General features: G+C 37.6%; 1 protein-coding gene across 1 annotated transcript in view; it reads left to right on the plus strand.

The window, feature by feature from the left end:
* Positions 1–16,039, plus strand: part of Atp7a (ATPase copper transporting alpha) — a 143,648-nt gene that overhangs the window by 58,967 nt on the left and 68,642 nt on the right.

The following is a 16,039-nucleotide window of genomic DNA, read 5'->3' on the forward strand; positions in this document are numbered from 1 at the left end:
CCACTAAACTACATCCCCAGTTCTTTTTTATGTTTTGTTCTGAAAAAGGGTTTGCTAAGTTTCCCAGGCTGACCTTGAACTTATGATTCTCCTGCCTCTCTCTCCTGAGTAGCTGGGATTTCAGGGATGCCTCCACTGTGCCCATTCCAGTCTCTTAAAGTTGCTTCACATACAGCTATTTTAGCAGAAATTTTACTACTATTTACCCTTATTAACTGTTCATAAAGTATTCACTTTTGTTTTCATAGAAAGAGCAATTCTTTTTTATGCTTTTATTTGATCAGATTGTATGATACTTAATTAGGTTGCATGATTATGAGCAGTTCAATGGGCACAAACAGCATGAGGGCAAACAGTGGTATCTCAATATGCCAACAATTCTAGTTGGAATAAGGAGTGTGCATTCAAGTATCAGCCACAAGTAACAAGCATGCAGTGGGAACCTGAATATTTTAGTAATAAACAGGAGACCATCAGTGAACCCACTGCAGGTTGGTTAAGAGAAATTTTGCAGAGTAAAATTTGCTTTTTTCTTACTTATTATATTTATCTTGAACATTTTTTGTGTCTGAAAATGGAGATATACATCATTGTTTATAATGGCCACATGGTAATTATTATACATGTATTAGGTTGGGTTCTTGCTTGCAAACAACATAAAGCAGTTCTGACTCAGCTAACCATAAAAGGAATTTATTGGTAGGCTATTGTTTATAGAGTCAACAGGAACAGTGGTCAGCCAGGCTTGGAAAATGGTTATGAATTCATTGAAGCTAAAGTGGGCCAAAGATATACTCTAGGAACAGTTTGGTAAGGACCTCTTCACTGACATTAGCTTTTTTAGGACTTTTGCTATTGACACTGCCTGCATCTTATGTCTGCTGCCTCCTGTGCCATGAATCCTTTTTTTTTTTTTTTTGGTCTTTTCTTTTGTGGAACTGGGGATTAAAACAAATGCTTTGCCATTCAGCTACATCCTAGCCCCCATGAATTCTTTTGATCTGTCCCTGTGTATTTGTGTCACTTCCTTAGGATTCAAGATCTTGGGTAAAAGTGTCTGATTATTCTAGTATATCATCCCTAAAGTAAAAGGGATGCTGTAAGCTACCATGTCCTTGAGTGCCCCCTTTCTGTTCCCAGAGACTTCTCCAAATTAAGGGAACAATGAGAGCATGTCTTGGCTGGAAAGTCCTGATACATATTATCTTAAAGGATAATGACTTTCTCTTATGAACACTGGGAACTGTAGGACAAATTAATGTTATCTTTAGGAAGCTGCTTTCTTGCATGTATACCAGGACAGTGCTCCTTGGGATGCTGGCCAGACAAACTAAGTAAGCTAATGCTGATGATGTCATAGCTTCTGCAGCCTAACATATAAAACCCCTCTCTGAGTGGGGACAGGCACAGAACTGAGGGCACTGTGGAAAGCATACGTGTCACTTGTCTAGCCAGCTGCTGCTGGACAAAACATCGTGAAGGAGAGGAGGCAATACTTGACAAAGCATTGTGATGGACAGAGGTGCTATCAGCCTGTCGCCACTGAACTCTTCTTGGAGCAGTCACTGATCTTTGTAAGCTTTCCCCAATAAATTACATATCTCCCATGCTGTCTCTGGGCACTTTCTTTGGCCTGTCTGCAACATACCCCACTGCCCTAGCACAACTGGGTTATGAATAAGATAATTGGCAAGTCAGGCAGGTGGCCAAAGAAACCCCCTTGAGCAGATTGACTATGGCAGTCCAGAAGGGCAAATATATTGAGGGGGTGACTCCCGGGAGGGCTTTCTACCTCTGTGTAGGGTGGGGTGAGAGATATTATACGTGGGGGCTACCATGTAAGTATGATGATGCCCCCAAGACATCCCAAGGATTAGGGGAACTACTGTTTCTCATGGACAAGCAATCTGGTCTACAGAAAAAGAAAGAGGTAGACACAATTATAGCAGCTGTGGTGTGGCCCCTTCCCCTGGCATTGTGCATAGTAAGGGAGGCAGAGCTGCAGGCCCAAGCCTTTGTTAAGCAGTTGCAGGAAGAGTTAAAGAGGGAGCATAAAGCATGTTTAACTCAAGCAGGGACTACTGAAAAATTACTTGCTCGTCTGAGGAATGCTGATAAAAATTTGGAAACTAACCGACTGCTTTGCTAAACTAAAAGGTAAATGTTTACTACAAACTAGAGTAAGGAATATGGTTATGTAAAAGGACTGGAACCAGCATAAATGGGACTCCTGTAAACCCAGCACCTCAGAAGAAGAGGAAGAGGGCTGGCATGAGCTGATCGAGGTGCTAGTGCTAGGGGCCAGACCAGTCATAACTCAAAAGATAAAGACAGATCAGCCACAGTGGTGGGAATGGATGTTGAGGATCTGCCCTCTCTCACCAGCACATGCGTAAGACCTTCACAAGAGATTATACTGCTGCTAATTGGTAAAACTGAGGAATGAGTTTAGACAGAAAGTCAGGAAAAATGTATCAGGATGGTTACTGCAGCTTTGGGACACTGGTGCTAAAGGCATATTCCTATCAGGAAGTGAGATGAGTAAAATTGCCTGAGTTACCACACTCTGCTGCAACATTTATATTTGGCAGTTAATGAGAACCATGTCATCTCTTTATTGTCCTGGTTTATAGCTACCTATAAAAATGTTTGGTCTGATATCTGTGGCACCTCAGAGATGGCAATCCATGAAAGAACTTCAAGACCTCCTAAGAGTTAGGGCTAAATCAGGTTGTTTATGCAGCAAACATTTTGGTCCTGATATTGAAACATTCACAGCAAAAATGAAGGACCATTCTCCATATGGCTTTGAGGCAATATTATAAAGCTCTGGTAACAATCCTGAACCTCGTTTTGGGCTTTTCTGTTTCTCAAGCAGCACAGGCTGTAGCTGATATGTGGGAAACTAAAAAGATTATAAAGCAAGGGACATGCGGTATGGATAAAAAGATGGAAGAAAGAGAGGACAAAGGAAACACAAGGGATCCAATAAGGAAAGCCAGGAGCAATGTGCTTTCATGTGGAAAGGACAACAATGAACTTTCATTGTTCTTCCCAAGGGCATTTACACATTCCCAACCATATGTCATGGCATGGTGGACAAAACCTGACATAGAATTGATGTTTACTTATATTGACATATGATGTTAACTTCTGAGTCTTTTTCCCACCTAGAGGAGGCAATTCAAACAACGTTGGCACATCTCCAATAGAGAGAATGGGCAGTCAACTCCTCCAAATTGCAAATATATGGTCTGCCTGCCAAGTACTTGGGGGTTATCTGGTTGGGCACTGCTGTTTTCCCTACTCCAAAAAGATCACAGAACTTTTTGGGAGTGTTGAAATGTAGGCATCCCCTCATTCTATAAATACCACAAATTTTAAAACTGTTGTATGATTTAATAAAAGAAAGGCATAGTGTGACTTGGAATTTGAAAACTTGAGACCTTTTCTCAAGCAAAAAATGTTGTAGAGTGATTATAAGACTTGAGCATTTTAATCTTAAAAAACAGCCCTATACATTAGATGTTTTTCACTGCCCTGATGGGTTTGAGTGTTTTCTGTGGTAACAGCAGTATGATAAATGAATTCCCTTAGGATCTTGGTCACAGATATGAAAGGATACAAAAAAAATGAGAAGACATTTGAAAACAACTGTCATGTGACTGAGTGTTATATGGCAACACAGTCATGCTTCTCTGTCAGGCAATCAAAAAGCAGACAATCTAAGTGACATTAGGTGGTTGGAAGATGTTCCAGCTAAATGTGTAGCTGTTTGGCTATAACCAAAAGACAGTCCACAAGAGAAAAAAAGTCTCTTTGACCTACAACAAAGAAGGGGGAGCTCCCACCAAGATACTTGGACATGGTATGTGTATGTGACTCTCTCTACCTGCTCCATGAAGTGGCCATGGCACTACCTCATGTGATGGGATGGATAGCTTGAGGGAGGCAGCCTATAAAATAGTGGCAGGTTGTCTTTATCAGACTCTTTCCCTTATCAGAAGGGAAATTATGTGCACACAGGTACACTGGACTGCTATAGGTACATCCGTTCAGAAGGTCAATGGACAACCATACATGGCCTTCAATTGCCTGGTACCATGTGTGGCTCCCCTGCAGACATAGGCAGTATCAAGGGAACCCACATAATGGCCACAGGGTGCAAGAATGGGCTAAAAATTTGGACATATGTTGACATTTCCACTTGCCTTGCAATCCAGCTGTAGCAGGATTTATTTCACAAATAAATACCCCACTAAGAAAACAACCAAACATGGAGGCTGAATACTTGGTAGTGTGAACCAAGTGATTATGGATGGCCTTCAGGACTTCCAATAATCATGACTAAAATACATGCCCCAATACCTGCCTGATGTTGACAAAAGAACCTGACATGGTCTAGATTCAAATGATGATGCTTAAAAAGGACACTTGCACTCCATAAATGGAAACACAGGGATAATTTGCTGTTGCTGCTGCCACAGGACCTGCCACAGGGAACCCGTAGAGTCTATTGGGATGGGAATAGCAAATGGTTCTCAATGATGTGGGTTCCTAGGTCCATGGGCAAAGAGACTAAAACAGGACATAGATATTTAAAAAGATTACTAACCCAGAACTTTTAATCTTTAAGAAAAAAGTGTGTAATTTCATTATGGTCTGCAACAACTCTACTGTTGTTATGCTTTTTTTGTCAAACCTTCGGTACCATTGGGACATAAATTATGGTATTATAGTCCTGGGGATGTTATACTGGCCAGTATTATTATCATTCAGGATGATCAGGTTACTTATATATTGTTAAGTAATAGAGATTGATCTATATTAACACCTGTTACATTTCATCCTTCGAGCTAACCTGTTTACAAAATGGACAAATAATTATTACAGAAGTACAAAATAAAACAAATTGCTAGGAATGCAGTGAGCCTCCTCTGTCATCCTCCACTGGTCTCCTGGGGCACCTACAACTAGCCACCTTGGTACAATGAAAGCAAATGTTAAACTGGAGCAAAACTCATAGCTCTTACACAGCTGCTCTATGAACTTAAACATGAGTGTATTTGCTTTTAAGGATACCAAGTATCATGTCTTACATTTGGTGTGTGAAAACAAATGACTATGGCTAAGCCTTTGCTAAGATATATTGTGTTTGATGGCTTGGGGTGGCTAACTGCAACATGGGTAAAAATTAAAAGTTCCCCTTTGTATGAAAAACAAAGGCAGTAACACCTCCCAACTCTCTGTGAGTATGTTTTGGACCCCTGGCAATCAGTGTAATTTAACCACTGTGTGACTAAGAAGGACAAAGTCAAACAACATGTGTAACAGTATATCCCTCCCTTTGGGGGTGGTTATAGACATGTGGCACCCTTGGGTGGCTGTACGTTCCTCATGACTGGATTTGCTAAGGTACTTGAAAATGATTGTATATACCAATGGCATAATTCCCACTTTGTCTATAGTCCTTACTAATTGGGACCTTATAAAAGATGGCATAGAGTGACACAAGCTACCTGGTGGCTTTACCTACTTGCTGTACTTTCTCCTCAAACAACACAATTGACCTTGAGTTGCACGTTAAGACTTTAAACACAATGCTGCTACTTTAAATAATACTCACAGAGCCAGAACTTAATTTTAAAAAACTACTCAAATGTAAAAGGTAGTACTTCAGGGCAAAATGGTGCTAGCTATGCTAACTACACTACAGGGAGGTACCTATGCACTCATTAAAGAAAAGTGTTGTGTATATATATCTCTGATGATCATCTTAATGTGTTTTCGGCTCTACTTAAGTTGCAAACCCATATTATGACTATAGGTAAACTTGATATCAGTTCTTTTTCTACTTGATTACAATCTCTTCATAATATCTGGTGATAGGTTGTATTATCCACTTGGTTTTATAGCAAGGCTTACTACATTTTGCTGCTCTTTGTATTGCTGTTATGGGATTTGGTTACAATGGACATCCTGATGTGCCACCTAAGGGACACTGTGGAAGATGGGCACAATAAAATTGTAAGGACACCTAGGCACATGGGGATGGAGTGTATAATCCTTAAAACAAAGGGGGACAGCAAGACACCATGTCCCTAAATGCCTCCTTTCTGTTCCCCAAAACCTCACCAAGTTAAGGAAATAGTAAGAACAGGTCTAGGCTGAAAAGTCCAGACACAAATAATCTTAAAAGAGAATAGCTTTCTTTTTTACATACTAAAAATTATAAAAAGTTAGTATTATGTGCCAAAAGCTACTTTCTTACATGTACACCAGGACGCTTGCTCCTTGGGATCCTGGTTAGACAAGCAAACTAAACAAGCTAATGCTGATGGTGTCACTGCTTCTACAGCCTAACATTAAAAAAAAAATCCCTCTCTAAGTGAGAATAGAAGTAGAGCTGAGAGCACTGTGGAAAGGATACTTGTTACTTGTCTCACCAGCTGCCACTGGACAAAACACATATACTCCCTGCTCTGGCACCTAGTCTAGAATCACGTAAGAACATCTTGGCTTCAAGGGTACAGGAAGAAGAAATATCTCCTCTCTTCTCCCCTTTCAGCACAACACATATGCTTTGGCTTCAGTAATGGGAACCAAAATCCTACTGCTCATTGCCAAGATTCTCACAGGGATATGTTTCCTTAACATGGGATGTGTCTTTGGATGTTGTGTAACCAAAAGTATGACAATTATCTGTTACAGTGTAGATGGCACTAGAGTTTATTTAACTAATGCCTATTATTGAAAATTTAGGTTGTTTCTAGTTTTGTTTGTTTTAAGCCCCTTAGTAATAGTCACATTTTACCATCCTAGTAGGAGGAAAATAATGTATCTTAATTTACATTTTAAAAATTGTGAGTTTGAATAACTCTTTATGCATTTATTGGATAGCTTATTTTGTCAATTGTCTGATGTACACACACATTTATATATTTATTTTACTTGAGATATAATTTACATACCTTAAAATTCATTCTTTTAAAGAATCAAGTTGGCCAGATGTAGTGGCACAGACCTGTAATCCCAGCAGCTCAGGAGGCTGAGGCAGGAGGATCATGAGGTCAAATCAGCCTCAGCAATTTATTGAGACCCTAAGCGATTTAGCAAGACCCTTTCTCTAAAATATAAAAAGGGCTGGGAATGTGGCTCAGAGGTTAAGCACCCCTGGGTTCAGTTCCTGGGTACCAAAAAATAAAAAAAAATAAGTAAAGTATCAAATTCATCAAGTTTTAATATATTCACAGACTTGTGTAATCATTACTGAGATCTAATTCCAACATATTTTCCTTAATCTGGAAAAAAATTCCTTGCATGCATGTTTTTGCAATTTGCTTACATGGTGGTTTTTTGGCATAAAAGAATTAAATTTCATGTATTTAAAATTTTAAGATCTTTTATTATTTGTTTTGATTTATGCTTAGGAAGACCTTCTCACCCTGTTTTGTTAATAGTCACTTTTATATCTTTGTAGTGTATTCTATCTTTTTTTATACTTTGGGCTTTAACTAACTCCATTGAAATTTTAGATCTTGATATCAGAATCAAAATGTTCACCTCAAATGATTAGTGTATTATCCCAGTACTACTTACTGATTTCCCCAGTTTATTTGAAATACTGCCCTTGTTGTATACTAAATTCTTATGTGTACACATATGCCTGTTTTTAGAACTTTCTCTTCTGTTGTAAGAATATTTTTGTCTATTCTGACCAGTACAAGACTTTTTTTTAAAAAAGTAGACTACTTTTTGGTGGTTCTGTGATCAAACCCAGAGCCTCAACACAAGCTAGGCAAATGTTTAACATTGAGTTACAGCCCCAACCCTAGACTTAATTTTAGATGAATTTTAAGTTCACAACAAAATTGATCAGAGGGTACAGAGATTTCCCATAGACTCTCTGTCCCACATATGTGTAGTATAGTTTATATTAGGGTTATTTATATTATTTTTAATAATATGTATACATTATTATAGTATGTACACAGTATTTTTACTGCCCCCCATATCCACTGTGTTCTGCCTATTCTTCCTCTTCCCAAATCCCCAACAACCATTCATCTTTTTACTGTTCTACAGAGTTTTGCCATTTTCAGAATATCATGGAGATGGAATTATACAGTATGTACCCTTTTTAGGCTGGCTTCTTTCACTTAGTAATGCGAATTTCTGAATCTTTTCTTTTTTTCCCCTGGTACTGAATCCAAGAGCACTCTACCACTAAACCAAATCCTTGCTCTTTACTTTTTTATTTTGAAATAGGGTCTCACTAAATTCCCAAGGCTGGCCTCAAACTTGTGATCCTTCTGCCTCAGCCTCCGAAGTAGCTAGGATTACAGGCATGCACCACCACTCCTTGCTTCATTTACAATTTTTTCATGTCTGTTCATAGTTTGATAGCACATTTATTTTAGTGCTGAGTAGTATTCTGTTGTCTGGCTGTTTCATAGTTTATGAGTTCACCTACTGAAGGGCATCTTGATTGCTTCCAGTTTTTAGCAATTGAGAGTACAATTGCTATAAACATCTGTGTGCTGGTTTTGGTGAGGACATGTTTTCAGCTCCACTGGGTAAATACCATAAGATTGCAAGATTGTACGGTAGGAGTATGTTTAGTTTTATAAGAAACTACTCAGCTGTCTTCCACAGTGGCTGTACCATTTTGCATTCCCAACAGCAATGAAAGAGTTCCTGTTGCTGCATGTCCTCTCCAGTATTTGACGTTGTCATGACTCCGGATTTGTTCCATTCTAATAGGTGTGCAATGGTATCTCATTGTTGTTTTAATTTGCATTTCCTATGATTTGGGGTATCTTTTCATATGCCAATTTACCATCTTTTATTTATTTACTTATTTGTTATTTGTTCTAATTAGTTATACATGACAGTAGAATGCATTTTGACACATCATATATAAATGGAGGACAACTTCTCATTCTTCTGGTTGCACATGATGTGGAATCACACTGATCATATAGTCATATATGTACCTAGGGTACTAATGTCAGATGCATTCTACTATCCTTCTTAACCCCATTCCCCTACCCTCCCTTCACTCCCCTCTACCTAATCCAAAGTTACTCTGTTCTTTGCTAGACTCCACCCCACCGCTTATTGTGCATTAGCATCCACATATCAGAGAAAACATTCAGCCTTTGGTTTTTGGGATTGGCTTATTTTGCTTAGCATGATATTCTCAAGCTCCATTCATTTACCAGCATAATGCTATCATTTCATTCTTTTTTAAGGCTAAGTAATATTCCATTGTGTATATATACCACAGTTTCTTTATCCATTCATTTGTTGAAGGACACCTAGGTGGGTTCCATAGTTTAGCTATTGTAAGTTGAGCTGCTGTAAACATTGATGTGGCTGTGTCACTGTAGTATGCTGATTTTAAGTCCTTTGGGTATAAACCTAGGAGTGGGAGAGCTGGGTCAAATGGTGGTTCCATTCCAAGTTTTCTGAGGAATCTCCATACTGCTTTCCAAAGTGATTGCACCAATCTGCAGTCCCACCAGCAATGTGTGAGTGTACCTTTTTCCCCACATCCTCACCAACATTTATTGTTGCTTGTATTCTTGATAATTGCCATTCTGACTGGAGTGAGATGAAATTTTAGTTTTGATTTGCATTTCTCTAATTGCTGGAGATGTTGAATGTTTTTTCATATATTTGTTGATCAATTGTATTTCTTCTGCTAAGTGTCTGTTCAGTTCCTTAGCCCATTTATTGATTGGGTTATTTGTTTATTGAGGTGTCTGATAAGATCATTGGCCCATTTATTAATCAAGTTATTTCTTACCTTAGTATAATACTTTTTTGGCACCAGCCATTGAACCCAGGGGCACTTAACTATATCCCCAGTCCTTCTTTAATTTTTATTTTGAGATAGGGTCTTGCTAAATTGCTTAGGGCCTTGTTAAGTTGTTGAGACTGGCTTTGAACTCACAATCCTGCCTCAGCCTCCCAAGATGCTGGGATTACAGGCATGTGCCACTGTGCCCAGGAGTATAAGACTTTTTTTCAATAAAGGATATTCTTTTTCTTTTTTTTTAGATGTCGATGGACCTTTATTTTATTATTTATATGTGGTGCTGAGAATCTAACCCAGTGCTTCACACATACTAGGCAAGTGCTCTACCACTGAGCCACAACCCCAGCTCCAAGACTTTTTTTAAAAAAATATTTTTAGGGGGCTGGGGAGATAGCTCAGTCGGTAGAGTGCTTGCCTTGTAAGCACAAGGCCGTGGGTTCGATCCCCAGCACCCCCCAAAAAAATATTTTTAGTTGTAGATAGACACAATACCTTTATTTTATTTATTTATTTTTACATGGTGTTGAGGATTGAACCCAGTGCCTCACCTGTGCTAGGTAAGCACTCCACCACTGAGCTATGTAACCCCAATCTAGTATAAGACTTTTTAATAATTAAAAGTCATAAAGACATTTTAATGTCTGTTGGGTAGTTAGCATAATTATCATTGTAGTGTTGGCTTTTATAAAATCAATGAGATACACAAAATATTTGGTCAAAGTTGTCATTTCCAGCCTAGTTCTTAACCAGTTTTAGAAAATGTAAAACAAGTGTTTTTTCAACTTACTCTATATAAATGGTTAAATATTTACAGTTGTTGCATCAGGGTTTGGTTTACTCTTTTGTCTTTGAACTAAATTATAGATGGATTTTTCCTTATAAAGACAGCTATAGGGCTGGGGATATAGCTTAGTTGGAAGAGTGCTTGCCTTGCAAGCACAAGGCCCTGGGTTCAATCCCCAGCACTGCAAAAAAAAAAAAAAAAAAAGATGTTGTAGTTGGGACTGGTGATATTATTACTCACTGGTAGATCACTTGCCTAATATTTCTGAGGCCCTGGGCTTCATCCTCAGCACCACAGAAGTATCAAATTCATTAAGTTTTAATATATTCACAGGCTCATGTAATCATTACTGTAATCTAATTCCAACACATTTTCCTTACTTCAGAAAACAAAAAGGGCTGGGGATGTACCTCAATGGGTGAGCACTTGGCAAGGATACATGAGGTCCTGGGTTCAATCCCCAGTGTTACAAAAGAGGGGGTGGGGAGGGAGGAGGTGGGGAGAGAGAGAGAGGGAGAGAGACCAAAACTGAAATAATTCAGTGAGACTGATGATAAAACAAACATAAAACATTCCAAGTCACCCACTTCTATTTATACCAGGACTATAAAAACATGTCTGCTTTGTTCAGTAAATGGATTGTTTCCATCAATGCAAGCAACACAGAACTAGTTGCCTTTGTGGTATCTATATAATATTTCCAAATCCATTTAATTTTTCTTATCCATTTGCTTTTCTTTAAAATCACCACTACCTCTAAAATGAAAACAAATAGGAAAGCATCAGCTTCTATGTATTTTTTGTATGATGCGTTATTTTTTAAAAAGTTAATATGCTTTTAAAATGAAATTAATCCTATTACTTAACCTGTTTTCAAAACACTGCTTTCTTTTATCAGACAACTGTTATTATATAAACAGAAGACTAAGATTCCAGATGAAACAGCTGGAGTAGACAGGTGTATGTTTTTAAAACATAATTGTTCTTTTCATTTGACCATTCCTAAAAGATAAGGAGTAAATAATAAGAAATATTGATAAGGTCAAAAAAGCACAGAACATTGAAACTTTAAAAAGGCAATGGGCTTTATAAGCCACTCTGTGACTCCTAGGCTAGTCACACATTTCTACAAAGAAATTGTCCTATGATAATACAGATACTTCAGATTCCTGTAGCATTGCATAGTTGACAAAATTTTTATGTACATGAAGCTCATAACAATCCTGCTTCATAAATAGTATGGTGACCTCCTTTTAAAATAAAGGAAGTTAAAGCTCAGACATGCCCACGCTCATAGAGCCAATTCAAGCATGAGTCCAGAGCTAACAATAGCCTCAAAAGGATTAACTTAAAGGGCAGTGTTCGCAAAAGCCATAACGTAAAACCAGGCAAAGGTGGGAGTAATGTGGAGAGAATGCTTGAAAAATAGTTTGCTCAGAAAATAAGAAATATTCCTGAGGTATCTTTGTATCTTTCCACAAGTGCCTGAGCAACTGCTGCCATGTCAATAATAGACTGGGGGTGGAGGTGACATATTTTTGATGTGCATAAAGTTTTTTCTGACTTCAGACAAGGCAACTGTCATTATCTCATTTAACCATGTTAGGGGTTAAATGTGGACTTGGTACAGTAGTCTTAGATTCTAAGAAGATACTCTGGTGCTTGGAATACTTTTTTCCTCATCAAAACAATCGCCCAATTCAAGTTTGTTAGATACAATCTGTAGATAAATCAGAGACTGCCTATAATGCTACAGTTAGTGCTTCTAAGTTGCTGGGTTGTTTACAGGCATGCGCCACCGTACCTGGATGGTAACTATTCTCTTAATTCCTACATAGTCCCTATATTTTTCTTCCTTATTTCCACTTAAAATGACCTGTTTTTCTCTTTTAAAAGATTATTATACTGAATAATTTCTACCTATAAAAACACAGGGAGCCCTATAACATACCTGTGTGTCCACTATCCAAAGTTAAACACCAGTGTAGTTAAATTTTCCTTTTGTGCTCCTTAACAGTTGTATTCTCTTCTCCCTCTCCCAGCTCCTGAATTTGGAATTTATCATTACTGTTAACATTTTTATATTTTGACTAATGCTACTACATATGTGTACATGCAGAAATCAACTTAAGTCATTTTTAAATGGTTTTCAACTTTTGTATCCTTCTGAAACTTATTTTCCTCATCTATGTTTGTGGGATTTATCCTTGTTGCTACTCATGCCTTTTGTTCAGGGTTTTTCAGTCTCACTTCTGTTGACATTTGGGGGCCAGATAATTCTTTGTCGTGTGGAATTTTCTGGTCCACCTTAGGATTTTTTAGCAATGTCCTTGGACTCTACCCACTAAATGCCGGTAGCACCCCTTTGTTCATGTTTCCTTAAGCATATGTGTGAGGTCATCTCTGAGGTAAAATGCTGAGGAGTAAAATGTCAAGTTCTGTATTCATATCTTCACTTCCACCAGATATTGTCAGGCTCCATAATTGTACTCATTCACACTAATAATAAGAATGATCTGGTTGTAAGATTTTGATGTTTTTATTTAGCCGATGGGGGTAAGTGACATTCAATTGTGATTTTCATTTTTATTTCCTTGATTATCATAAGGACCCAGAATTATCCAGATAAAATTGTATCCAAAAAAGAAATTAAATTTTACTGTGTGATAAATCAATAAGAATCCAGAAACCTTCCCCAAATTGTGAGGACTAATTATTTTAGGGAAATTTAAAAATGATGTTTATGCTGGTGTGATCAGTTTTAAGAAGTGATTTTGAGCAATCAGACTGTATGTGCCATGTTTACTCAACTTCTGCAGTTTGTTTCCAAACCAGAGATGGTGATTTAGTCATAATATTGTTCTTCCTCCTAAAAATGGTATTAATGATGGTGATTACCATCTGTGTTTAGGGAGTGGCTAAAAATACTTTAATAACTAGAAGTTATTTCCCTCAGTGATGTTGGATGCTGTTCTTCTCAGAGTCACTCATTATTAATAGCTGTATACCAAATTTCTCTCTTTGATATTGTGATTTCCCAAAGCCTGCATTTTTTTCCATACCACATGAAATTGTTTATGTTCGTTCTCTGTTTTGAGTCATTTTACTTTTAGTCATTTTGCAGTGGGTGGGGGTGTACAGTAAATGTTTCTGGTTTTGTATCTATCTTTAAGACCTTTAAAATGTAAAAAGAGGGACATGACATATTATAAAATCAATTAGAAGTGTATATACATGTAACAGAATAGAAAGAGTAAGGTTGAATTCTGAGGTTTTGTGTGTAAGGTTCAATTTAAACAGAGGTTTGAAAAAAACAATGCAGGTGAATTATGGAAGAAAAGGAAATACATATGTACTTATAGGTAAGTTGGCATGCTTATATAAGTATGTAGTGGGAAAAGTGACTGTATCAATGTGACTTTCATTTTGTGTTCAGATATTTTGTCCTCCTCAGTATATCCAGGTATTTTAAAAGTGTCTTTCTGCTTAACTAGTTTCTCTCAGTTTCTCAGTAAACCTAGGAGTTAATCTAGTAGTTTGATATAGCTCATACCCCATAATAAAACTTTGCAGTCAGTCCTCCATGTGAGTGTTCCATGTCCATAGATTTAACCAACAGTGGATCAAAAACGTAGGTAAGTTGATGATTGTGTTTATACTGAACATGTGCAGCCTTTTTTGTCATTTTTCTCTAAACGATACAATATAACAACTATTTATGTAACATTTACTTTATATTAGATATTATGAATAATCTAGAGATGATTTGAAGTATATGGGAGAAGTGCACAGATTAAAGCAAATACTATGTCATTTTATATAAGGGACTTGAACATTCATGGATTTCAGTATTTGTGGGGTGTCCTGGAACCAATACCCTATAATACCCAGCTACAACTGTATTTCAGTCTTTTTTTGTGTGTGGTATTGGTGATTGAACCTGGTGGCACTTTAACACTGAGCTATATCCTCTGCCCTTTTGATTTTTATTTAGAGACAATGTCTCACTAATTTGCTCAGGGCCTCACTATATTGCTAAGGATGGTTTCGAACTTGTGGTCCTCCTGCCTCAGCCTCCCAAGTTGCTGGGATTACAGGTGTGTGCCACCATGCCCAGCTGTATTTCAGTTTTATATTTCTAACTAATGAGGCAAACTAACCTTGATCTGCAGAATGTACTAGATTCTAAAAATTTGTTACAAGTTCTGTTATCTGAACTTGACATTTTCCCATAAACAATTTGGTAATGTTCCTTGATCAGCCTTCATAAACCTTATTGGATTTATAAAATATTGGAGCATTCTGTGTACTCTGTCTTGTAGGCAAGTAGCAGTCTTGTGCTACAAAAGAAAACTGCCTTCTTTTTAAAAGGCAAAGGACCTATCCTGGGTAAAATTTTGATAAGATGTTTGTTTTTTAAGTTATCTGCTTCCCTGTTCATACTCTCATACTGCTTCCCAGAGACCCCTCCACATTTGCCTTAGGTCCCAAACCCTGAACTCTACACTGGAACTAATCCTATTCTCTTTGTCCTAAGTATCTTTTGCTCAAAATTACCTGCCTATTCTGTCTTATCTAGGCTTTGTTCTTTTGTAGTAAATGACCTGATATATCAGGGAATGTAATTCCAAAGGTCAATCACCTGTCAAAGAAGAGTTTGTTCTGTTGCACAGTAGGGTAATTATAGTTAATGTAGACTTCAAAAAGACAAGAAAGGGTGCGTGTGTGTGTTACTGGGGGTTGTACCTAGGGTGCTTTATCACTGAGCTACATTCCCAGGTCTTTTTGTATTTTTTTATTATTATTTTTATTTTGAGACAGGGTCTTGCTAAGTTGCTGAGGCTGACCTTAAACTTGTGGTCTTGGCCTCCTGAGTTGCTGGGATTACAGTCATGTGACACCACACCCAACAGGAAGAAAGGATTTTGAGTATTCTCACCACAAAAATATTTTAAATGTTTGAAGATATGGATAGCCTATTTGTTTTGAATATTATATATAATACGCATGTATTTACATATAGCCTGGTACCCCATAAGTGTGTACAATTATTATGTGTCAGTTAAAAATAGAAATTTTTATAAGATGGTTTTTTTAATATTTTTGAAGATGTTGATAGACCTTTTATTCATTTATTTTTATGTGGTGCTGAGAATTGAACCCAGTGCCTCACACATTCTAGGCAAGCGATCTACCACTGAGCCACAACCCCCACCCCCCAAAATAGAAATATTTAAAAAGAAGATGCAATGGCTGTCAAAACAACTGACCAGGATTCTTAAGTTACTTTGTAGAGGGTAGAGATACGAAGGGAGCTCTTCTAGATTAAATGGGACCAAAAAAAAAAAATAACAAACAAATGAAATGTGTGAACCTTGTCTGTATCCTGATTTGGGAAAAATAAAAGCTACAAAGACTGCTCTTGAGTCATT

This window comes from Sciurus carolinensis, chromosome X (assembly GCF_902686445.1).
Source record: "Sciurus carolinensis chromosome X, mSciCar1.2, whole genome shotgun sequence".
Classification (NCBI taxonomy): Eukaryota; Metazoa; Chordata; class Mammalia; order Rodentia; family Sciuridae; genus Sciurus; species Sciurus carolinensis.